This window comes from Dermacentor variabilis, chromosome 9, assembly GCF_050947875.1.
Source record: "Dermacentor variabilis isolate Ectoservices chromosome 9, ASM5094787v1, whole genome shotgun sequence".
NCBI classification, from domain to species: Eukaryota; Metazoa; Arthropoda; class Arachnida; order Ixodida; family Ixodidae; genus Dermacentor; species Dermacentor variabilis.
The window spans coordinates 125917053-125942026 of NC_134576.1; positions in this window are offsets into that span (position 1 = coordinate 125917053).

The following is a 24974-nucleotide window of genomic DNA, read 5'->3' on the forward strand; positions in this document are numbered from 1 at the left end:
AAAATTGACTAATAAACATTTGTTTAGGGTAGCAAATAATTAATTAGTAATTGGTTTTGCTGAACTATCCACAAGGGAAAACACGCTCTAACTTATCGAGAGCGCAGACATAGGCTTTGCCTCGTGTATCACACGCGCAAATCAGAATGTTTGGAGTATTATATTCAACGCGGAAAAAATGATTCGCTAGGAGTTGTGTAGCTAAATTTATTTCATCTTGAAATTTCTGCCTGTCACAATGCCAATGACATTCGACGTAGCGCTGGCGGAATCATTAAGATGCTCTCGCATCGTTACTATATATGCACTGTGGCCATCACGTGGTCTGTTTGGACCCTAGTTGATCATTTTAATCTCCTTCCTTTTGTTTTGCGCCATGCAAGAGGCGAATGACATGATAGAAAGATGTACTTGGATTTGCTTGTAGCACATTAATATTATGTAATTCCTCTTGTTAGACAGGACGCAAGCGGTACACTTCATACAATTACAACCAGACTCTTACAGCAACCCCAGACTCATGCACGCCATGTATCCAGACATGTACACTACAAACAGATGCACATCGTGTGGCGAGGTTGCCACACTAAACCACATGTTATGGGAGTGTCGGGACCTAACAAACAAGTCGGGCAGTGCCGACCCCTCCGTCTCTTCCACCGCCAGCCTCCAGTCACGCTGGATGACCGCACTGCTCAGCTCTGACCTGACAGCACAACTCTGGGCCGTCCAGCGAGCCGAGGAAGCCGCTTCGAGACAAGGTCTCGGAACCGCGTCCGCCGCGGGTGCCCAGACCCACTAAAAAGACGCCGGACTCAAATCTTGTTGATTTGAAATAAAAGGTTACGCTCTCTCTCTCTCTTGTTTGGCGCTACAATAAAAATGACACATTGAATAAAAAAAAGACAAATTAGGTTCGATGGTAAGCTCACTCCTGTATTTGCAACAATATGGCTTGAATAAGATGCTACTGTTTATTGTGCTCATGCATTTTTCGTAACAGGTTTGCGAGACAGACCTTCCTCTCGGGATCAGACTCGATAACAATGTAAATGAAATTGCCGCCATCGAAGCTAATTTTGACATACACTATAAGAAATTACGTTTATTGCTGCTCGCGGTTGCAGACATATCGCTGACGTTCTTTCCTGTCCAGCCGTTTCTTTATCTGTTTTCGCGTCCTAATTTGCCGTCACATTAGATATAAAACTCGGACCCTTCCTATCACGTCAGCGTGTGCGAAATAAAAACATGCGCATTCAGTCCGCTGTTGCACAGTCGTGTTCATCAACACTATAGAATGTCGCTTGTTGCAGCGGTTGCGAATCCATGCTGTACGACTTAAAAAATAAGCCCTATTTGCAAACGTCTTACGTTTGGAGCGCGTTGCGAATGAAAATAGAGCGGATTAAGTTTTCCCAACGTATAAACAAACGCCAGACCGACCGCACTGTGCAGCTTTCATAACTCCCCCATATTTCACAGAATTATTATTACGTGACCTAATCAATAACAAACAAAAAAAATCTGCTTTCGGTGCTTTCAAGCAGCAATCACACAAAACAAAACAAACGGCCTTTTTTCTTTTACAAATTTGGCAGCAGCAGAGCGCGCGCGTGCTTACATTCATGGCAGTCCAATTTTTACCCCTTCAAATGGCGTGATGCGAAAGCAGTTAGTCGTAAGGCAACCCCATTCTTGTATCGCTGCATTGTCCTGACTTCGTAGCACAGCCCCACGCAAGAAAGAAAAAAAAAAAAAACTTCAGCAACGACAGTAGGGGCAGCGAAACCTGTGCAAAAGGCCCCGCACGCACTACAACCGCAGCGCAGGTACAGTGGCTAAAATAGTGTCATGACGCCGACGCAACAACAACAACAACAACAAAAAAAATCGGGAAAACAAAAGGCGCGGCCAGCAAGCGGACGCTCGCGCACTTGTTTTCGTGGTGATGGCGCGAGCGCAACCACGTGACTCCTGTCCACCAATAGGGAGGCGCGGACCTCCTCGCTTGCCTTGTCCGGTTTTGAAATGTCCACTTTGAAGTCTCCAACGGTGATCACAGGGGTAGTGTCATCACGGCTAGCACATGCAAAGTGTGTGGTCATGAAGTGCTCGATATCACACTTGGGTGTGCCTAGAGATATATGCACAGTGAATATAACAATTCCGCCTTTCCCTCGTACGGCCCAGACATCCATTCCCACAGTCGCTGGCGTTAGCCTCTTACAAGTCAAGAGGAGAAATGTAAATAGTAGCCATGACCCTTACAGGGCTATGGTATGGTATGAAGAACTTTATTTAGGTCCTGAGGGATCAGTCTGGGACTGATGCGGGCCGCTCCAACGTCGGAACAGAGAGGCCGAGCCCCTCTGCCGTCACACTATGGTCTATGTCACAATGGGCTATGAGCCATTGCATTTCTTGCTTGCTTCCGGGGGTATGAGCCATTGATTACAAAAGCTTTCGACATGCTGTTGTCTGTGTTGTATGTGTGATTAGGAAGAATGTAAGCACTGTTCGCTTCACTTTGCTGAGTGCTTGTAGCCTCTGCCTTGTGGGGCTGTGAACCATTGCATTTTTTGCTGGACTACAGGGGTATAAGGGCTTAGGGGGGTACGAGTCATTGATAATGATACGATCGGCTGCTTTCGGCGGCTGCCGGCAGGTCACGACACAAGTTTGTGCTAGCGCCGTCGCTGCACTAGCTCGCATCCTCATAAGTGAAGGCAAATGTGCACTTTTCTCGGAAAAATAGGCAGTTCACTGTGGCCAGTGTTACACTAAACGGCGTAGACCCCGAAACGCAGTCTATCAGCAAAGCGCTTGAAGAACAGTGCAGCGGTGAGCCCAAAACCTTTTTTCGAACAGGCGCAGCGAATTATAACGGACCCTCCACAGCTTCGCTGTAAAATGTGAACTAGAACAGCACCCGCATACGGCGGCACAAAAATATTGTGCCCGTATTTTTCTCGGAACTGGCGCTGTAGTCATGCCATTTTCACCGCATCTTTTGTTTTTTTTTAATTCCTATTTTGACATTTGTTATTCAGCAGCGCACATGGAGCTCGAGAAGTTGAGAAAGTGCAAATTTGGGTACTTTTGAGTTGCACCTGAGTTGGGAATGTTGCTGCACGGGACCGCGGTGACACGTTGCAAGAGATGGATGGGGCGCAAAACGGTGCATGTTGCGAGCTCATTTATATCGGCACCTTGGAGTAGGTAGGCACGCAGACAGAAACTGGAGTCGCTTTTGCGTTGACTGATGTGGGCGCATTTCTGTTGACGCCACGTTGAACCTGCTTTCTTTCGACAACCAGAACCTGGAAGAAAAAAAAGAAGAAAGATTTAGCCTTTCTTTTCCCATTAGACGGAGAGAAAGATCATGTTTATATATAATTTAAACTTTACTAATGTTTTCCTTATGTGATGTTTACGACTGTGTTGCTATTGTGCTCCGATAACCTCATTTCACCCTCTCTTTCCCCGTTTCTTTCTCCGTGATCCATGGACTTGCTCTGTTTTTTTTTATTTGCTTATAGAATTCGGACAGCGTTGTGTAATTTCGTTACCTTTTCTTTATTGCCGGTTCTCTCTGCGGCTGAGCAAGCCATTATCAACTTATAATGAGAAAAAATGAGAAGACACGAAATAATGCTTTTATGATGCGAAAACGTCAAATGGGGCCCATTAAGCAAAAAAGCCGGCGTCTGTCATCTGTAAGAGCGAAACGGCGCCTAATTACTCATTCGCTGTGACACCACGTCACAAGCGCGCCTCGACAGCGCAGAGCGGGCGGGAGGGAGCGCCTGCTACTGCGTAAAGGCTCATTGACACCGGCGACTGACAGCGGTCGCGCGACCAAGTTGGTCACAAATGGTCGCTAAGTATGGACAGCTGGGCTAGTTGGTTGTGATTAGCATTATGAAACATCGTTCCAGCGCACAAATGAACAAGGACGAGAAGAGAAAGACAACACGAACGCCAGAACTGGCGTTCGTGTTGTCTTTCTCTTCTCGTCCTTGTTCCCTTGTGCGCTGGAACGATGTTTCGTAACACAAATGGTCGCTTTTCCCGAAAAGCCACTATTCTGTGTCAGCCGCTCACTGCTCGATTTTTCAGTCGCGCAATAGTGGTCGCAAAACTGCTAAACCAATCAGCGGCGTGCCGAAAGTTATGTTAGCCTGTGTTTTCATCCGGCGTCCTTCTGCTGTCGCGCCAAATAAAAGTCCGCGCCAGCATGGCAGACTACCAGGAATGCAATTACAAAGTCCACCCCACCGTGCCATGCTACAGGAATGTAATTGGTGCCTTGCCTCGCGATGCTAGGACGCAGCAGTTCCGGCAACGTGTCGAATGTACGCGGTATCATTCGCGGGAAACTAAACAGCAGGCGAGAGAAAGAGGAAAAATTATGCCCCGATTCCATCGCAACGCGAACTGGAAATCACGACTTACTCTCAATATTACGCTTCGTCACACGCCTCCGGGAGAAGGAGGCGGCTTGCGTGGCCGGTCATACACTTATCGCGAACGGCGGTACGGGAGCGCAGACTATAGCACCGCCTTTTCTTCGGAGGTGTTACGTTTCGCCTACGATGCGCGGTAAAGCCGGCGAGGATACAACAGACGCCAGGGCTTCGTTCAAAGCGGCAGACATTTTGGCCCGTTCGGCGCCGCCGCTACGCCTCCCTGCCAAGCGCGTCCAGGCATGTTCCGATGCCACGTGTCTTCATGTGCGTGTGTGAGTGTATGTGCATATTGGTGCCCACGCTTGTCGAAGCGCGGCAGCCGGGGAGAGGAGCTCCCAACAACTGTGAAGCAAGGGGGTTCGAGCGGCGCCGACACGACGGCTGCTCCTCCTTCTCTTCCCATTGTGCCCACGCTTGTCGAAGCGCGGCAGCCGGGGAGAGAAGCTCCCAACAACTGTGAAGCAAGGGGGGTCCGAGTGGCGCCGACACGACGCTGCGCCACCTTATCCCATTGTGCTCGAGCGGCACCGTCACGTGCTCGTCTATAGAGGGGTTCCTTCTTGCCCTCAACTGCGAGAGTATAAAAGCAGCTGCCCCCGGACGCCAAAAGGAGGGCTCCGATTTCTTCTGTTGAGTAACGTGCTCTCCCGTCTCTCTACTTCGGTCAACCTGACCGCCAACTCTTTGCGATGTTAGAATAAACAAGTTGTTTTGTTGTTACCAGTCGACTCTTGCTTTGCCGGGACCTTCGGATGCTTCCAGTTGTACCCCAGGCCGCCAGGCCAACGCTACCCTTGGGGCTTGCGACCCAGGTGCAACAACGGGCGTCAGCGCCGAGTTCCCAACAACTCGTACCAGCGGTGCGATTACAACAACTGTCTGCCAGCGGTGAGATCGCGACAACGGAGGCCAGCAGCGAAGATATGCAGTTGACTGTATGCTGAGCAGCTCAACGACCATCCGGGAGCAGTGCAACGAGCCCTGTGTGATGACTGGTTGCCTGCAGCGGAACGACTGCGCTGAACTCTTGGCTGCGAGGTTTGGTGAGTGCGGGACTTTCTTCTTCTGAGCTTTGCCAGGCTTTTGTTAGTGTCAGAAACAGAGCTGGTAATTGTGGTTGTCGTTGCTGCCGGGTTAGTTTGCGGCAAGACAATAGTAGGCAGTAGAGAAAGCAGCATTCAGAGCAGCCATGGATTTGAAGTCGTTGCGCAAACCGAAATTGCTGGAGCTTGCAAGAGAGTTGGGTCTGGATGTCTCAGACAAACTCAGAAAACCAGAACTGCTAAAGGCTATTCTTGAGTTAGAGGCTGAGGATGACGAGCTGTCGGAATGCCTTGAGACTATTGAGGAGAGGTCAAAAAGACAGGAGCGCGAACTTAAAGAGCAAAAAGAGAAACAGGAGCGCGAACTTAAAGAACAAGAAGAGCGAGAGCAACAAGAGAAAAAAGAAAAGCGCGAACACGCTTTGGAAATGAAGCGTCTCGAGGTAGAGATGGAACGCGCTCGTAATGGAAGTCAGGCACACGGTGCAGGAGAACGCGTATTGTTCAAAATGACTGACCTGATGCGGCCGTTTAAGCTTGGAGAGGACATTGGTTTGTTCCTGGTTAACTTTGAGCGAACGTGCGAGAAGCAGGAGTTCTCTCGGGAAACGTGGCCACAGCGCTTGCTCACTTTGTTACCCGGCGAGGCGGCCGACGTAGTCGCTCGCTTGGATAGAGAGGAGGCAGAGGATTTCGACAAAGTGAAATCGAGTCTGCTAAAAAAGTACCGGCTGTCAGCGGAGGCGTTCCGTCGGAAGTTTCGGGAAAATGAGAAAGGCAGAAGTGAGTCATACACAGAGTTTGCGTACAGGCTTATGTCAAACATGCAGGAGTGGCTCAAAGAAGAGAAAGCGTTTGGTGACCACGATAAAGTTCTGCAGTGCTTCGGGCTGGAACAGTTTTATAGTCGGTTACCTGAGAACGTGCGGTACTGGGTCTTGGATAAGCCAGACGTTTGTACGGTGGCTAAAGCCGCTGAGCTAGCCGAGGAGTTTGTGACGCGTCGGGCTCGCGGAGCTAAGGACGGTCAAAAGGGTGAATTTGGCTCGAAGTTTGAGAGGCCGAAGTTCACACCCATGAGAGCAAAAGGGAACACACGTAGTGCGGTTGCGAGTGAAAACAGTGCGACCGAACCTAAGGAGACGGCGGCAGCCGAAGCCGAACGCAGAAAGCGGTTCGAGATGAGGCAAGCGCGCGTGTGTTACACGTGCCAGAAGCCGGGTCACTTTTCGGTGCAGTGTCCGGACAGAAAGCGGTTCGAGATGAGGCAAGCGCGCGTTTGTTATACGTGCCAGAAGCCGGGTCAATTTTCGGCGCAGTGTCCGGAAACAAAACCAAAAGTTGTGTTTTTGTCAATATGCAGCACTGACGAGAACATGAAGCTTCTCGAGCCTTACATGCGAGACCTCCTCGTGAACGGGAAAGAGTGCCGAGTGCTTCGCGATTCCGCAGCTACGATGGATGTAGTTCACCCCTCCTACGTAAAACCCGATATGTTCACAGGCGAGTGCGCATGGATCAAGCAAGCCGTGGAAGCTCATAGCGTGTGTCTGCTCGTAGCAAAAGTGCTTATTGAAGGACCTTTCGGAGCGCTTGAGACGGAGGCGGCAGTGTCATCTATGCTGCCCCCCCCCAGTACCCGTACCTATTTTCGAACAGGTCCGATCACCTCCTGCGCGAGAAGGGGCTTTTGTTTGGTGAGGCTAGCGTTCAGGCCTTAACCAGATCGAAGGTTCGGGAGCTCGCTGCAAAGGCGGTAGTTGCGGGGCCGACGTTGGCGAACAATGAGAAAGGGTCAGAGGCGCAGCAAGCCGATATTCAGAGCACGCCCGAACTGAATAAACTTGAGTCTGTAACGTTAAAGGCACCAGATACTGGAGAGGAAATTCCCGATGCGGGAAAGTTAGAAGAGCTATCTGCAGATTTGCTCATCGCGCCTACGTCAGATGGACTTAATAGGTTGCTAAAAGCCAGCCGGTCGGCTTTGATAGCCGAGCAAAAGAAGGATGGCAGCCTAGAAAACATACGCTGCAATGTCACGGAAGGTATCGCCAAGAAAAATGCTCGCTTTGTGGAAAGAGGTGGAGTCCTGTACCGGAAGTATCTAGACCGCAGAGGAGTGGAGTTCGATCAGCTGATCGTGCCTCAATGCTATCGTCAGGATCTGTTGCGCTTGTCGCACGGGGGTTCGTGGTCCGGACACCTAGGAGTTAAGAAAACTAAGGACCGTCTCTTGCAAGAGTACTATTGGCCAGGGTGTTTTCGGGACGCAGACCACTTCGTGAGGTCATGTGACACCTGTCAGCGGGTGGGCAAACCAGGGGACAAATCGAGGGCGCCGTTGAGATTGGTACCTATCATTACGGAGCCTTTTAGACGGCTCGTTATTGATACAGTGGGACCTCTGCCGGTAACAGCCACGGGGTACAGACACATTTTGACTGTGATCTGCCCAGCGACAAAGTTCCCTGAAGCAGTGCCGCTTAAAGAACTCAGCTCAGTTGAGATAGTTAATGCACTACTGTCCATATTTGCGCGAGTTGGTTTTCCTGCGGAAATCCAATCAGATCAGGGCACAGTGTTTACTAGCGCTTTGACGACAACTTTTCTCGAAAGGTGTGGGGTAAAGCTGCTACACAGCTCAGTGTACCACCCACAGTCGAATTCCGTTGAGAAGCTCCACTCCGTCATGAAGCGCGTGTTGAGAGCATTGTGTTTTGAACATCAAACTGACTGGGAGCTGTGTCTGCCTGGGGTGATGTTTGCTTTAAGGACCGCGCCGCATGCGGCTACGGGGTTTTCGCCAGCTGAACTGGTGTACGGTCGCTCGCTGCGATCTCCGCTTCGCATGCTTCGAGAATCGTGGGAAGGCAGGGGCGACGACCCAGTCGTGGTGGAGTACGTGCTTAAGCTCCTCGAACGCTTAAGAAGGGCACAGGAGTTGTCAGGTGAAGCAATGGCAAAGGCCCAGCAGAGGGCCAAGGTTTATTATGATCGGACAGCCAGGGCTCGTCGTTTTGAGGTGGGCGATGAGGTCATGATATTGCGCACATCGCTAAACAACAAACTAGACGTGCAGTGGGAGGGCCCAGCACGAATTGTTCAGAAACTGTCGGACGTTAACTACGTGGTGAGTCTGCCAGGAAAGCGGAAAGCACAGCAAGTTTACCACTGTAATCTGCTCAAACCTTATAGACAAAGGGAAGCAGTAGTGTGCATGATGGTAAACGTTCCCGAAGAACTTCCGGTCGAGCTTCCGGGACTAGGCTCAGTGACGAACAGGGAAGACACCGGTCAAGTCATTAGTGACCTTATCAGTAAAGCACCGCTGTCGCCTGAGCAGAAAACCTAACTACACCAGCTCTTACAAGAGTTTCAAGGTCTGTTCTCTGAGAGGCCTGGTAGGACTTCTGTACTTACTCATGATATAGAACTTACCTCCCCAGAGCCAGTACAATCCAAGGCGTATCGGGTGTCACCCCGCCAGAGCGATATTATGGAGGCTGAGGTAAAGAAAATGCTACAGCTCGGTGTTATTGAGGCAGGTGAGAGTGATTATACCTCCCCTTTGATTTTAGTTGAGGTACCGGGCAAGGAACCTCGTCCTTGCGTCGACTGCCGCAGGCTTAATTCCATCACTAAGGATCAAATTTATCCGATCCCTAACATCGAGGAGCGCCTTGAGAAAGTTAGTAGCGCTCAGTTTATTTCCACCCTAGATCTTGTCAGGGGTTATTGGCAGGTTCCACTTACAGAAGAGGCTAGTAGGTATGCGGCGTTCATTTCACCAATGGGAACATTCCGTCCTAAAGTGTTGAGTTTTGGTTTGAAGAACGCGCCATACTGTTTTTCAAGTCTCATGGATAAAGTGTTGCGGGGACAGCAAGAATTCGCTTTACCGTATCTAGACGACGTAGCGATATTCTCCGCATCCTGGTCTGAGCATATGGCACACTTGCGGGCAGTGCTAACCCGCCTGCGCGAAGCGGGCTTGACAATCAAGGCTCCCAAGTGCCAGTTAGCACAGGCCGAGGTTGTCTACCTCGGTCACGTGATTGGTCAGGGTCGTCGCCGCCCCTCTGAAATAAAGGTGGCCGCTGTGCGAGACTTCCCGCAACCGCGCACGAAGACCGATATTCGGTCGTTCTTAGGTGTCGCCGGCTACTATCAGAGGTACATCCCTAGGTACTCTGATATCGCGGCTCCCCTGACGGATGCTCTAAGAAAAACAGAGCCCCAAACAGTCGTCTGGGACGAGACAAAGGAAAGAGCTTTTAGCGCCCTAAAGAGTGCCCTAACAAGCCAGCCGGTGCTACGATCGCCAGACTATACAAACGGGTTCGTTGTTCAGTGCGATGCTAGTGAGCGAGGCATGGGCGTTGTACTGTGCCAACGGGAAAATGGAGAAGTAGAACACCCCGTTCTGTATGCTAGTCGTAAGCTGACCAGTCGTGAGCAGGCGTATAGCGCCACCGAGAAAGAGTGTGCATGTCTCGTGTGGGCCGTTCAGAAATTGTCATGCTATCTAGCCGGCTCGAGGTTTATCATTGAGACGGATCACTGCCCTCTCCAATGGCTGCAGACCATCTCTCCCAAAAATGGCCGCCTCCTGCGCTGGTGCCTCGCTTTGCAACAATATTCCTTTGAGGTGCGTTACAAAAAGGGGAGTCTCAACGGTAACGCCGATGGCTTAAGTCGAAGCCCCTAACGTAGGAATCAGCCTCAAAATTGTTTGTTACTGATGTTTTTCTTCCTGAGGCAGGATTTTTTAACATATTGCTTTTGTTTAGTGTTTCAAAGTGATGATATGCTTTCTAGTGCAATTTTCCAATTTGTGGACGCGTTCTGAGTGCTGCTAGACTACTGTAAGGAACTAGGCAGTGGTATAAAAGGGGAAAGAGCCTGGCAGGGCTTAGTGAGGGTTGTGCCATGCTTGCTGACTGAGCGGTTGAGTTTCAGCGTAGTTCTAACGCTTGCCGGGAACGAGAACAAAAATGTGAACTCTCCCGAAGTCACTTTGCAGTGTCCCGTGCGAACCTGAACGGGAGAACGAGGCCTTCTCTGTACGCTGCGCTCAAGAAACGTCGAGGGACGCCCGACTTCGGTTATGAGCATCATCGAGCGACATCCCTCCGGACAGCGGATGCAGTCCCCTGACCATCGGGATCTCCTTCCCCCGGCGGGGCGGTCTGTTACGTTTCGCCTACGATGCGCGGTAAAGCCGGCGAGGATACAACAGACGCCAGGGCTTCGTTCAAAGCGGCAGACATTTTGGCCCGTTCGGCGCCGCCGCTACGCCTCCCTGCCAAGCGCGTCCAGGCATGTTCCGATGCCACGTGTCTTCATGTGCGTGTGTGAGTGTATGTGCATATTGGTGCCCACGCTTGTCGAAGCGCGGCAGCCGGGGAGAGGAGCTCCCAACAACTGTGAAGCAAGGGGGTCCGAGCGGCGCCGACACGACGGCTGCTCCTCCTTCTCTTCCCATTGTGCCCACGCTTGTCGAAGCGCGGCAGCCGGGGAGAGGAGCTCCCAACAACTGTGAAGCAAGGGGGTTCGAGCGGCGCCGACACGACGGCTGCTCCTCCTTCTCTTCCCATTGTGCCCACGCTTGTCGAAGCGCGGCAGCCGGGGAGAGGAACTCCCAACAACTGTGAAGCAAGGGGGGTCCGAGTGGCGCCGACACGACGCTGCGCCACCTTATCCCATTGTGCTCGAGCGGCACCGTCACGTGCTCGTCTATAGAGGGGTTCCTTCTTGCCCTCAACTGCGAGAGTATAAAAGCAGCTGCCCCCGGACGCCAAAAGGAGGGCTCCGATTTCTTCTGTTGAGTAACGTGCTCTCCCGTCTCTCTACTTCGGTCAACCTGACCGCCAACTCTTTGCGATGTTAGAATAAACAAGTTGTTTTGTTGTTACCAGTCGACTCTTGCTTTGCCGGGACCTTCGGATGCTTCCAGTTGTACCCCAGGCCGCCAGGCCAACGCTACCCTTGGGGCTTGCGACCCAGGTGCAACAACGGGCGTCAGCGCCGAGTTCCCAACAACTCGTACCAGCGGTGCGATTACAACAGAGGCTTCCGCAGTGCCACAGCTGACACCACGCACGACACCGCACAACGGCACAGTGACGACGACTTCCTGTCCGCTCGAATCAAAATCTACGGCTGTTGTCTGAACGTGAAAATAGCGAAGTGACCGCGAACTGCGTAGATCCCTAGAGTTCTCGTTGAGAGCGAGAATCTCCGAGATCGTGACTTGCAGGTCGGGCTCGCCCGGGATTGCCAATGTGAGCATCGGTCGCGTTCAGTCGCTTTTTAGTCGCCAGTGCCAAACGGTCGCGCGATCTCCTCGAGTCGCCGGTGTGATGGAGCCCTAAGCGCGCCAGGTGTTACGCAGGGGAGAGGGCATCGCCGCGACGCCACGTCACCCGCACTCTCGCCCTCGGAAACCTGTGCTATCCGCGCGTGTGTTGTCAGTGCAAGCTCTCGCCTGCGTTCTCAGTGCGCCTCGCTAAGGTCAAATCAAAACGCGACAAGCGGCTCAACGCGCTCGCTAACTCGCCAGGAATTCATAACTCGAAGGACTGCCCAGCGGAGTTCAACTGTTCATTAATGCTTTTCCGCATTCACAACTCATACGGAGTGCTTAGGTGCACTTGGATTTTCTTTTTTTTTTTACAGTTGTAGTGAACATTAAACTATGACACGGTGATTTCTCGGTAGCAAACCAACAACGTAACGACTGATATAATTAGATGACGCAGCTCACGGAGAAACTGCCGATAAATGTTAAAATTCCCAAGTGGAACGACTTACTGCATGAAGACGCGATGGGAAGAAGAGCGCGCATCACTTAAACACATATGCGCAGTCGCGAGAAAATGTTTGCAGAGCATATATATATATATATATATATATATATATATATATATATATATATATATATATATATATATATATATATATAAACATCTTTGATGGCTAGCGCACATACTCAAACAAAAAAGAGAAAAACTCGCAGCGAGAAAATAAGGAAATTCGAAAGTATGATGGCAGGGCCTATTCACGCGGACAGCTTTCTGTGGCATTGAAGCTACGGGCGCAAAACGCCCACGAACGTAAGAGCGCTTCTGAAAGGAGTTTCAAATTTCGTTCCGCGTTTCGTCCAAGCTGGGAAAGAGAAAACGCAAACGCCTCATTTACAGCAACAGAATAAGACGAAGTACACCACAGCGGCTTAAGGTTGACCCATCTTTTCCGGCTTTTATTTTCTGCGATCGGGAAAACGCGAAACCGTCACACGTGGAAGCTACGCTGATTGGGCGCACATTCCGAGCAACGAAAAGCGCTGTCAGGGTGGCTAGCACTAACGCTGCCGGACTATTTGGCGTAGTAACGCATGTGAAGAGGCACCCTCGTAGATTTTCCTTCAAAGCTACAGAAATGTAGTACGCGAGCGTAGGTTGTGGCTGTTCGTTCTTTTTTCTTGTGTTACGTATACATGTGGGTAAAAACATGAGAACTCGGAAAAACAAATTGTGTAATGCGGCGCTCTGTTGCTTTGTACGTGTTTTCATGATTCAGAGTTTATCTACGTATCGCAAGAAGAAAATAAAGCAACGGCATGACCTCAATATAAAATGGAGGTTGCAGACAAACTTTTGCTGTTACTGGCAGTCTAGATGGCGCGATGTGAAATTTCACAGTGTGTGCTTGCACGATTACCTTGATCATTGATCGATCACGAGATGTATGGGGGCGAAATGCGAAAACACCCGTGTACTTAGATTTAGGTGCACGTTAAAGAACCCCAGGTGGTAGAAATTTCCGGAGTCCTCCTCTACGACGTGCCTCATAATCAGGAAGTGGTTTTGGCACGTAAAACCCGATAATCTAATCTAAATCATGAAATCTGTACCGTGGCCTTCAATATTGACGTAAAATTTGAAGGGCTAGCGGTGGTGGTGGTGGTGGTGGTGGTGATGTTGAAGTAGGCGGGGTTAGCCTGGCATACATAGCCGGCAATTGTTCCGCCTGATCCTCCTTCAAGTTGAGATCAGGGATGTGTCACCAGGTGTCAAGGCTCGCGACAGCCTTGACGTATGGCTCTAGTCGGCGCCTCTAAAGTTATATACATCTGTGGTACTCCGCAGGAAGTGGCACGGCGCCTTGGGCTCTTCAGGTAAAAAAGCCGCTCAGGCCCACCCATTTAACGAAGTATGACGGTATTCTGCTTCATTTCAACAGAAGCTCTATTGAAGCCAATAAAAATCAACACACATAGGTCATTTTTTTTTCCATGACGGCTTTGGTAAGGGGCGCCAAACTAGTGGAGCCAAATTTACCAGAATAGCTGCGTGAGATCCAGCTACGCAAATAACATTCATTTATGACGGTTTGGACTCGCCGCAGTGCTTAAGGTGTAAGGCAGAGAGGGTACCTTCTCTTCACAAAGAGAGGGTACCCAGAAATGCACATTCAGTAACGATAAAATGACGAGCCGGACAGCTCCGCTGTTTTAGTACTCTTCCGGGATTTCGACACAGTCATCTCCAAGATGACCTTCTGTTCGTCGATTAAATAGCGATATGTTTTCCTCGGGAAAGCGCCGTGTAATATCCTGTAGATGCACGTGGCAAGAGAAAAAAAAATGTCGTTGTCTCCAAGGCTGATCTATCAACGATAAGGGCACTTGCGTAGTTCAAGACTTCGAAGATGTCGCAAAGGGTTGAGGTGCGAAAATGGCACATTCACCAAGTCTCGTTCGTCGTCGAGGAGAGAGAGGGGACGCGAGACACTGGAAAATTCTGTTACGTAGTTGGCCAAGAGGGCAGCAGGTGCTGTAAGTGCGGCAGTTAGCTTACCAAGCGTGAAGCTCAGCAGCTCCTCAAATGTGCTATTTTTTGCTTATAGATAAAAGCACACAGAGTGGCGTAACGTGGTTAGAGACTGAAAAAGAAAGAACAGGCTTCTGACTAATATGTTGCGTAAGTCCGTTGGCACGCAATTAGCCGCTGAGATTCATTACGGTAATATAGAACATATTTATCCCGTGTTGTCACTCTCCTTCGACATAGGGTTTTGAGTTGGAAGTGCATCTGTTGACCGAAGTATGTGTGCGAAACCAGCTTCATAAGCGTTCTGGATTTCCTAAGAACAAATTTCTTCCTGCAGATCTACTATGTAGCTCTCTCTCTCTCTTTCTATCTCTCTCTTTATTTTATGTGCATGTGGAAATGACTAATTTGTATATTGCGACAAGAATTTTTTTTTTGCGTGTCTGCCATGCTTTTTGTAACCAGAGCGAATAAATGGTGCTAAAGTAGGCGCCGAAGTCCAAGCTGCCAACCACGAATTTAACAAACAAGTTACAAGCAACTTACAAGTTAAACTATAGGGTATGAATTTTTTTTCATGCTCCAACGCAAGAACACGAACATGAAGCGCATCACATTCGTGTTGCACTCCGGATGAACTCCGATCAGATGAAGCTTTTCTTTAAATTTACCCAAATCTCGCTAAGAGGAACGTTTCTGCATTATGGCCTCATTAAAATCCACCAGCCTCGGTCGGGAGTCGAACTCTCGACCTCGTGCTGAGCAGCATTACGACATGGCTACTTAGTCACCATGTCGCGTAGCTAGGTATCATCGCTGAAATCATGAGCAACGAAAATTTTGCGTGGAGTCAAGAACGATGTGCCGCAGTGGTGTCAGTGCGCTTTTGACTTATCTGAGTGCGTACGGAATGGTGGCCTTATAACGACCTCATGATAAGCATGACCGAGTGTTAGATAAGCGTAGACATGATAATTTAGGTAGATGCTCTCATGTCAGGGCCAAAATTTCGTTATTTTGTCAATAACTAATGACGTAGAAAAACAAATATTCCTGTCATGAATAGCACCTCCCTTTGACTACCAAGAAATAATAAGAAATCACCGTCCAAGCACTCCGTACAGGTGGTTAACCAGCGTAGCTGTAACTGTGTGTTTCAAGGAGTTTTCGGCGTGCAGGCGACAGGCGGATGGACGAATCGGCTAGCTACATACGGCTTCGCAGTAATGCAGAGTCACTATCTGAAAAGGAATTTGCAAACTTAGCATGGTGTTGCACGTTTATGTTTGACAGTAAAGTTTCCAGTTGGAATGAAAGCGGACGTGTATTACTACTATTTGTCACCCCATAGGAATGCAGCATCTGTTACCTGGCTACTTTCGCCTCGTTGCGAGGGTGGTGAGAATGTCGGCGACATTACGTTTTGCGTGACGCATGATGCCCCACAGAAAAAAAACCCCACGTTTTCATCATCCATCTCTGTGGTAATCTCACTTGTCAAAGGTCACGAATATAGAATACGTGCTATCGAATAACGCACCCCTGAGGGGATATCCGATGCCAGATTGAATGCACGCAGAGCGGCGCCTTGGGGGGGAATTCGCCAAATGCATTTCGGCTATGAATCGTACTCCGATGCATTACTGTCGGTACACGACGACTGCCTCGTGCTCGCCTCGCGGACAAAAACCAACGAAAAAAAACAACGACAAGGTTTTACGACTTTTCTCCGGCGAGTTTATGGCTGGGCTGTCAGCCTACCTCGGTACCGGGCATCAGCTTTTCGGTCGGAAACAGTTCACCTCTCTCTGAGCTGACTTGCGCTCCGGAAATAGCGTCTTTGGGCGGAGCTCACCCGTATAGATTTCCTTTGTGATCCAGCTTGTATATAGGACGGCTCGTTTTTTTTTTCGCTGTTATGTAGAGAGCTCATAAATATAGCACTGTATCTGAGGAGACTCGTTGTCGAAAGCAACAGCGGCGAATTCCTTTCGACCCGGTAAAAAGAACCAGGCGACACTTCACTGTCGCGGTGCCTAAGAGTTATATATTTTGCTGTAGCGTTTAATATTTGCACGGGGCTCAGTCTAGGCACGTAGGTTTCACCTCTGCACAGTGAGGTAACATGCGAGAGCTGCAGTCGCCCTGCCCTCCATCCGAGCATTCCTTACGCTATAACCACGGGTACTTTACCTACCATCCATCAATTCGCTGAGAGAGAGAATTAAGCGCTGTTAAACAAAAAGCAGGAGAGATGTCGATGCGCCATCTAGGTGTTGTCCTCGGCACAGAATTCCAGTGGCAGTGGCCCCAGCGTGGGCTCGGGCGATCAGTCATCGCTGGTGTTTCAAGGTACCGTTCAGTCATCTGCGCCATCCAGGCTTCTTGGTCAGGGCTCGGAATCGGTTGTCATTACCGAGAAAAGGACAGCGTTCTTTTGTACGCTGCAAATCTAAGGGGGAACTTAACCTGGGCTCACCCAGCGAAGGACCATGCCCAATGACCAAAGTGTTCCGCTCCTGCGACTGCAGTGCATTGGCATAGCCTTCTTCGGACATGCCATTGAGAGAGGGTACCCGGTGAAAAGGTAATCAGCCCTGTTAGGTTAGCAATTGAGCAGGCTGACGACCACGAGCGATTGTCATTGAATCCCGAAATTTCATACTTCAACCGTACAGTACATCTGCCGTGAAACGGTCATCAGTGTGCTTGCACACGGAGAACAGTGTAAGCTTGTGCGTTTGCGTGTTACTGGATACCACAGAGGAAGAAGTATTTGGGGAAAGGAATCATCTGTTAGATCGCGACAGCGCGCGCGGGTGGCCCGATAAACACAAAGGCGGTCGGGGCGAGGAGGAAATAATGGCGACACACCCGACGCGTCTTGTGTCGTGCTGGGGGCGAAAACAGCACTTACGTGTCCTTCTAAGACGTGACGCACGAAAATCGCGATATCGTCTCGTGCACCTCCTCTTCGGCGAGCACGTCGACGCCGTGCGCGACGCCGCAACGTCATTGGCATGCCCGAGCGAGCGCTGTTTTTTTCGCCTCCTCAACAATTGGTGCTCGATTATTTATATTGGTAATGCCGGGCTACAGTAGACGTGCACGGCAGACGCTCCCGAAGTGCGCTTGTCCGTGTTTCTTCCGGCGGCCCTGGTCTTTTCCTGCACCACAGTTCCGGTAACTAATCACGCACAAACTAGCTCAGCAACGTGTTGCGTTAAACTATTGATGCGGACCACACCGCGGCGGGCCGCACCGCTGCACGTGCACCGTTGTATGTAAGCTCCTATTATCAATCGATCAATCAATTGATGAATCAATCAATCGATCGATGAATGCATCAATCAATCGATCGATGAATGAATCAATCGATGAATGAATGAATGAATCGATCAATGAATGAATGAATGGATGAATCGATCAATGAATGAATGAATCAATCAATCAATCAACTTTTATTTCCTCAGTGCAAAATGCAGTAATTACCATCGCAGCCCATAGCCGCTGCGGCTAGTCATGGACCTATGCATGTATATCAGGCAAAACAGTGCGAACTACGAAACACACACAACTATAACTAAACACACCACAAGGAAGTGTTACCATCTGTTACACATACTAAGATGGCATAAATGATGAAAAGTTCTAATAATAATAATAATAATAATAATAATAATAATAGCAACACAAAAGAAAAGACAAGCTCTCGGCTAAGAATGTAACGCACGTCCGCAGTCGTCTATTGTATTTATTCTTGGGGGAAACAAAGCAAGAATAACACGGCATTGTCCGCAGCAACTCTTTTTAAAGAACGCGCCGAGGGATCAAGAGTTTGTACCGCGTCGAGGACCGCGCACAATAAACCTCGAGCCCCGAAAAGGCGCTCCCTTTCTCATATTCTTTCACACTGTTCTCGGATCACATTCTTGTCTTTGTCTTACCTTTGACTCCCTCCCGGCTAACGCAACTTTCTTTCTTTTTCTTCTTTCGAGCTCGCTTTATCCCTAAATCGCCGTTTCCCTTCCTCGGGAGACTCGGCCACAAGGAAAACCTTCCAACGCGGGGCGCTTCTCTTGCGCCTTTGCCGGCGTATTAAGACAGCCTCTACAACTTCACCTTTGTTTCTTGCAGGCAACACTCTCTCGTATATGTGCCCCACTCGAAAGCGTTCCTTTTAGTTCACGACTTAGTTCACGTTGAAGCTCGGCCTCCTCCTTAGAGGAAGTTTTAGCTCGGGTGCTCCTATCGAAATACATGTAGAAGGGAAATTCGTTTTTCTCGGCAACCACTGCACCAAATTTGACGAAGTTTGTTGCATTTAAAAGAAAAAATTAAAATCTAGGTCGTCATTTCTTTATTAAAGATTGGCCAAAATCGCAAAATTTTCAGAAAACGAAGCTATCAAGTTTAGAACTCTGTAACTCAACAATGAAAAATGATATCACAATTCTGTGAATTTCATCTAATAGCACATCTACAGCGGACAAAATTGATATGATAAACATGAATCTAAAAAAATTTCGTATTATGGAAACACGGCTTTTGCAGAACCCTCGTACACAACGTAACCCATTATCGTAAGATACAAACTGACATACCAAATTTCTCCGCTTTTACTGTTATAATAGATGCCGTTGACAGAACCGCGATATCTGTTCTCGATGCAGAGCTGTTTGTTTGTAAACGTCGTGTTTCTATTTCTTTCGAACTTTCAAATTTTTCGAAATATTTTAAACAAAATTCAGGCCCTAAATCGAAATTCCGCTTCCAACAGACACTACAATTTAACTTTCTCTCTCAAATGCAACAAATTTCATTAAAAAGCGATCTAGAGGTTATCTCAGAAAAACGTTTCTGCGTTTTACATATATTTGAATAGGCCGCGTCGAAGTGGGGCCCGAGCTAAAGATTCCTCTTAAACTTTTTGTCGAGGGATCAAATACATGAATAATAATTGCATTGTCATTGCCAAAGATGCTGCAAACGAATCCTTGGACGCTACGCACCATAATAACAAGGAAAATATATCATTCTTCCTAAAAGAATATACTCGTACGTGCCAAAAATTGTGTCCAATGTAACTGATGTCAATGCTTCCATGTTTTTTGCCTATTAAATAAGTAAAGAAAATATCACACGAACTTTAGAACTATATCAGTGTGAAACCAGCAAAGCAGTGCATGCCGCTGATATGAAAAATATAAAGGCCCTGAAATGAGCAAGTTGAAGACAAATATATTAATAAAACTTTGTAATTCAAGAACCGTGTTTACATTCATGTACGTATGCAACGGCCAGTGCAATATATCAATGACGCTGGCATTTGTTCCAATGTATTACGCAGGAGCAGCTGTCACCGGTCGTGTATCGTGAGTAATTGCACCGAAATTATAGTCGCAACAGAGAGCACGTATAAAAAGCAGGAGTTCTGCAAAATATACGAGGGCGAGTTAAATGAAAGTGAGCCAATGCGAATATATGACAAACGGGGTACTTTATTTAAAAGTAGTCTCCATGAGCATTTAGACATTTGTTCCAGTGACTAAGGAGTCGCGTGATGCTGGTCTCTTAATATTCCTTGGGTTGCTGCTTCAAAAATTCTGCAACTGGCTCTTTCACGTCATCGTCCGACACGAATGTGGTTCCCTTGAGCTGTTTTTTTTTCGGTTGCCCCAGAATGTGGGTGTCGCAAGGCTACAGGTCTGGGCTGTGTGGCGGATGTTGCAGCACTTCCCACTTGAACGTTGCGAGTTCTGTATTAAATACATCAGCGATGTGGGGATGGGCATTGTCGTGGAACAAGATGACCCCATTCGTCAATTTTCCACATCGTTTCTTCTTGATTGCAACACGCAACCGTTCCGGCGTTTCACAGTATCGGAAACAATTTATAGTCTCTCAAGAGTTAGCAAATTCTATCCGTAATGGTCCCTGGCGAACGAAAGAAAACGTCAACAACACCTCTCCGGCAGAAATGATGGCCTTTGCTTTCTTTGGGCGTGGTGAATTCGAATGTTTTCACTGTAAGCTTTGCCGTCGTGTTTCAGGCTTGTAGTAGTGGCACCATGGTTCGTCCCCGATCACAATTGCAGACAAGAAGTCGCCACCCTCATTGTGATACCGGATCAGATGAGTCACGGCCGCGCCGAACTTCTCCGTCTTCTGGCGGTGGTTCAAAATCTTGGGCATCCATTGCGCACACAAAAGTCGATGACAGAGATGTCCGTGAACTATGGCGTGAACCGAATCGTGTCTGATGTTCAGACGCTCTGCCAGTTCATCGACGCTTATCCTCCGTTCTTGTCTCATCACCTCATCAACATTTGCGATTTTGTTAAGGGTGATTTCACGATGGCTTTAGCCCCGTCTTGGATCGTCTTTGCAACTTTCAAGTCCTCCTTTGAACCATTTGCTCCAGCGCTTCACAGTGGCCAATGAAATGCGATGTTCAACGCACACGGCAGCCATACGGCGACTAATTTCTTTTTACGAAATACCTTCAGCAGTCAAAAACTTCACGGCACCACGCTGTTCTACTTTTGGAGTTTCCAATATGTCACGCAACCATGTTCAACCGAATGTATGAGAACATTGCAGAACCTTTATCCTCACACCTGCGTGCCCTCGTACATTAGAAATACGAAGAGACAATGGGATATACAACTGCGAAGGTAGAGCTTGATAAAGGGCAAAAAAGTGTCACTGGAAACAAAGTTCACTGCACGTATACACAAAACCTCGTAACAAAATATTTAAATATACGTATAAGTCTCCAATATATGTACGTATCTAAGAAAAAGTCACGGTGTATAATGCGTCAAACGAAGCAAATAAACATGTTGTGCAATCACAGATTCACAGAATCCTAGATACCGCCCCCATTCCATCAACTCCCCCCGATGTATCGCGCGCGACGGAAGATGACTAGTTTGCTCTCCGCTTTTCTCCTTTGCGCACACAAGACTGAGTCACCATCGTCGGCTCACCCATTCCAGCCCCCACTCCCCCTTCCCGTACGCTTTCACTCGCGCATACAGCATGCGGCGCTCGGTAACGATGTTATCGCCCTTGCACTTTACACGAAACATAAGGGCGACGGTGAGGGCAGAAAAGCGCTTGGAGTGTCCATATAATTGCTATCGCAATAATATAATAAGAGTATCCGGCAACTGAAGCGTCCCGTGGCCCATTACTTTCCGCAAAGGAAGAAGTAACAAAACGGAACTTTCACCGTGCAACAATTCGCTGCGCCATAACAATGTATTTTTTTCCTTTTGTGGGGCGGGGGCACCGAAATTAAAAAAAAAAAACCAAGGAAAATGTGTTGGCCACAATTGAATGCCTACTTTGCGCACCTAATGTGGCTACCGAAGGAATATCGAAAAAAACGTGAGACGCTTGGTCCACAGAGAACCATACGCATACTGCTCGGTATCCTACACCGGCGAGCCAAGACTTTCCGGAGAGGTTGACCTCAAGCGAACGCGGTGCAATCCGTTGAGTTCCCACAGTGATGGCGGCAAGCGACCATTGTTTTTTTTTTCTCGTCTGCTAACCAGAAAGCATCTAAAACTCTGCCAGGCGAAAATCCACTCGGCCAGAGCAAACCGAACACGCACCGAAGTGCGCCGCGCGGTGGTCAGGCTAACACGAGAAAAACATATGCGCTCTGGCTGGCTCTGGCAGCCCGCGGGTAGGGAAAGAAAGACAAAAAAAATTGAAGACGCTCAATGTGTCCTCGCGAATAAAAGCCAAAGTATGCAAAATAAATAAGAATGTAGTTACCTCGGCTGGCATTAGTTTCTTAACATGGATGCTTTGGCGTAGATGAAAGAAAAATTTATATATTTTTTTATGTGACATGAGGTACAAAGGAACCACCACAACGCTTCGTCCCAACGGACTTCGCTGCGTGCTTTGTCAACTTGTCTTATAGTGTGTTGATTTGGCTTGTCCAGTTGTTTGTTCCAATGCAAGACTAGGAAAGTCAATGCACCTTTGGCGTCAAATCTTTATAACAGTATTAGACCCACAAAGTTCCGCAACTGAAAATCTAAAGCACTACTTTGGAAATATTAATGCACCTTTCACATCAAGCGTTTATGACGTTTATACCCATAAAGTTTCGGAATTAATATTCATGCGCTCCGTAGATTCCGCGGCCTCCGCGAGATGCCGCGGTGAGCCCTTTTGTCATCAAAACGCCATTGAAACTTTGTGCTCGGATGGGGCTGCTTGCGTTATATGACTCCCGGTGCATGGGCGTTGCCACAAAATCCAGCCCGAGTTTGCAATTTTCGCGGTTAAATGTCTATTCGAGCATGAAAAAGACATTCTAGAGAAAATCCAGAATGATTTCCGTCGCCGGGGGTTGCTTTGGTCGGCGGTGCATTGACAGCACGAAAAATTTTCGGGGGGGGGGGGGGGAGCTGAAGCCTCATAAGCCCCCCTTCCCCCCCTCCCCCTGGCTACGCCCCTGGTACAGTGTGGGTTGGTACCCACCTCCGACAAGTATTTTTCGACCACTTTCATTTCCCGTGACTTTGTAATACCTGCATTTTAATTAAGCCAAAAGTTAGCGCCGCCTACGCTTTTGGCTTCTTTCTTGGTTGGCTTTGTGTGTGTTTTAGTTCGAGTTACAGTCTTTTTCCTTGCCATAACTGGGACCGCAATCACGGAGCTTTTCTTAGACATGGAGGAAAATGTGCAGCATTTAAGCCCACAGAGCCCAACAATATAGTTTTCTTACGCTTAGTTCGTAACTTCGAAGTCCTGATTTCAAACGCGAAAAACTTAACGATAAGCCAATGGCAGCGTTGCTGATATGTTAGTGCAAGTTTGCGCTTATGGATATTTCAGCAAACCGTTTTTAAGTTATTAAATTATGCACTGACTAAATTTTGGCTAAATAGCAATTTACTGTGTGTGGTACGAATGGCCAGAAGTAAAGGTGAACAATATTTTTTAACATTCTTATGTGAAATGGTGGATTAACCTTCGTTCCTTGCAGTAACGGTTATCGATATTGCTTCTCTTTCCAATCTTTAACACAACGCGCTTGCTAAATTAATGTAACGAACCGCATTTGGGCATATCAGTGTGGCATTGTTTTTACAGGAAACTAGCGAGCGCAGAGTGTGAAAAAAAAAGGTTATGACAAGTACATGACAACTAATGTTAGAGGACAAAAAAATCCCAAAAAGGTCATGACAAAAAAAGGTCATGACAAGTACATGACCACTAATGTTAGAGGACAAAAAAATCTTAAAGGGTCTAGCGCTTCTCTATCATACTCCATAGATTAGTTCTTAACATGTCATGTCAAAGACAGAGCGACGGTGTTGTAATGATGACCATGGCGTGTCAGTCAACTAACGATCACGGTAAAACGAAGGCGATCATATGTCACTACGACGGAATGACTATGAAGGCATTGCGGCAACAGCATGTTTGGGATGGATGCCCGCGTCTCTGCTTACCTATACCACCTGCCGGCCTGGGCTGCCTCGGGTCGCAGACACTTCCTGCAAGACAGCACTCAACAGCCTCCAGCAGCAAAGGGGAGGGAGGGGGGGTAGAGACAATATATATAGCTTCACAATAATGAAAACAAATTCCCAGATGGACGGATGGACGGACGGACGGACGGACACGGACTGACGGACAGATAAATACATAATTAATCAGAAGTACATCTGAGGCAGAGGCACATCTGTGGTCGGCCTTTTCAACCACCACGTCTTTTCTTTCTCCGGTGTTAACAAGCGCGGCGTGAAGGTGCCATACCGACAGGCCCAACTGCCTCGGGCTAGAGAAACCAAGTTCCCACTTGGACGGACTCTCAATGGAAATCGCAGTCCTAGGTGATGGTTCGATCCGCGTTCTCCAGCGCATGCCTCCGGCAAAAAAACTCGCCGAACGGCCGCTTCCTCTCGCCGCCGAAGCGAACACCTTTTCTCTTGATCCTCTATCGTTAATCGATGGACGCTCCAGGCGCCCGAAGCCGCGGAAAAGCGTGGCTTCGTTCTTTGCGTTGCCGCCGCGAGGCGCACCTTGTCTACCGCTCCTGACACGGAAGCCCGAGAGAGCTGCCGGCCTGAGGGCGGGACCACGAGGGAGAAAGTAATTCGCAAAAGCGTGAGAACTGTGTGTGCTGCGGAGAAAGAAGTCCGGAGAGGATAGAACACATTGTAATAGAATGCGAATATACCCATCCAGGCAGAACTGCAGGGAAAGACACACATTCCAGAAGCGCGCTCTCTGTTCGTGGCTGACCGGAGTGTTTAATGTCCAGGGTATCGCTTGTGTTGCGCTAAGCCTGGGAGCTTATAGGCCTGATTTAAGCATTGGAAACGCGACTCGTAGTCTGTAGCAGCGTTTTTGGTACGCTGAAGCGAAGGTTAGGTTGGTGAATAGTCCAGAAAGCCAGCAAATAATTACTTACTGTACTAAAAATTTTACTAAAAATTGTACTAAAACAATATTTATTCGTATTTTTGTCAAGCAATTGTAATTTCCATGGCCCAAAAAACGCGAACAACTGCTTTTAAGTTTTTTGAAGTGGAATTCCGGTTTATGCAGGGCTAACTGGTCAGGGGTCGAGATCAACAAGAGACGTG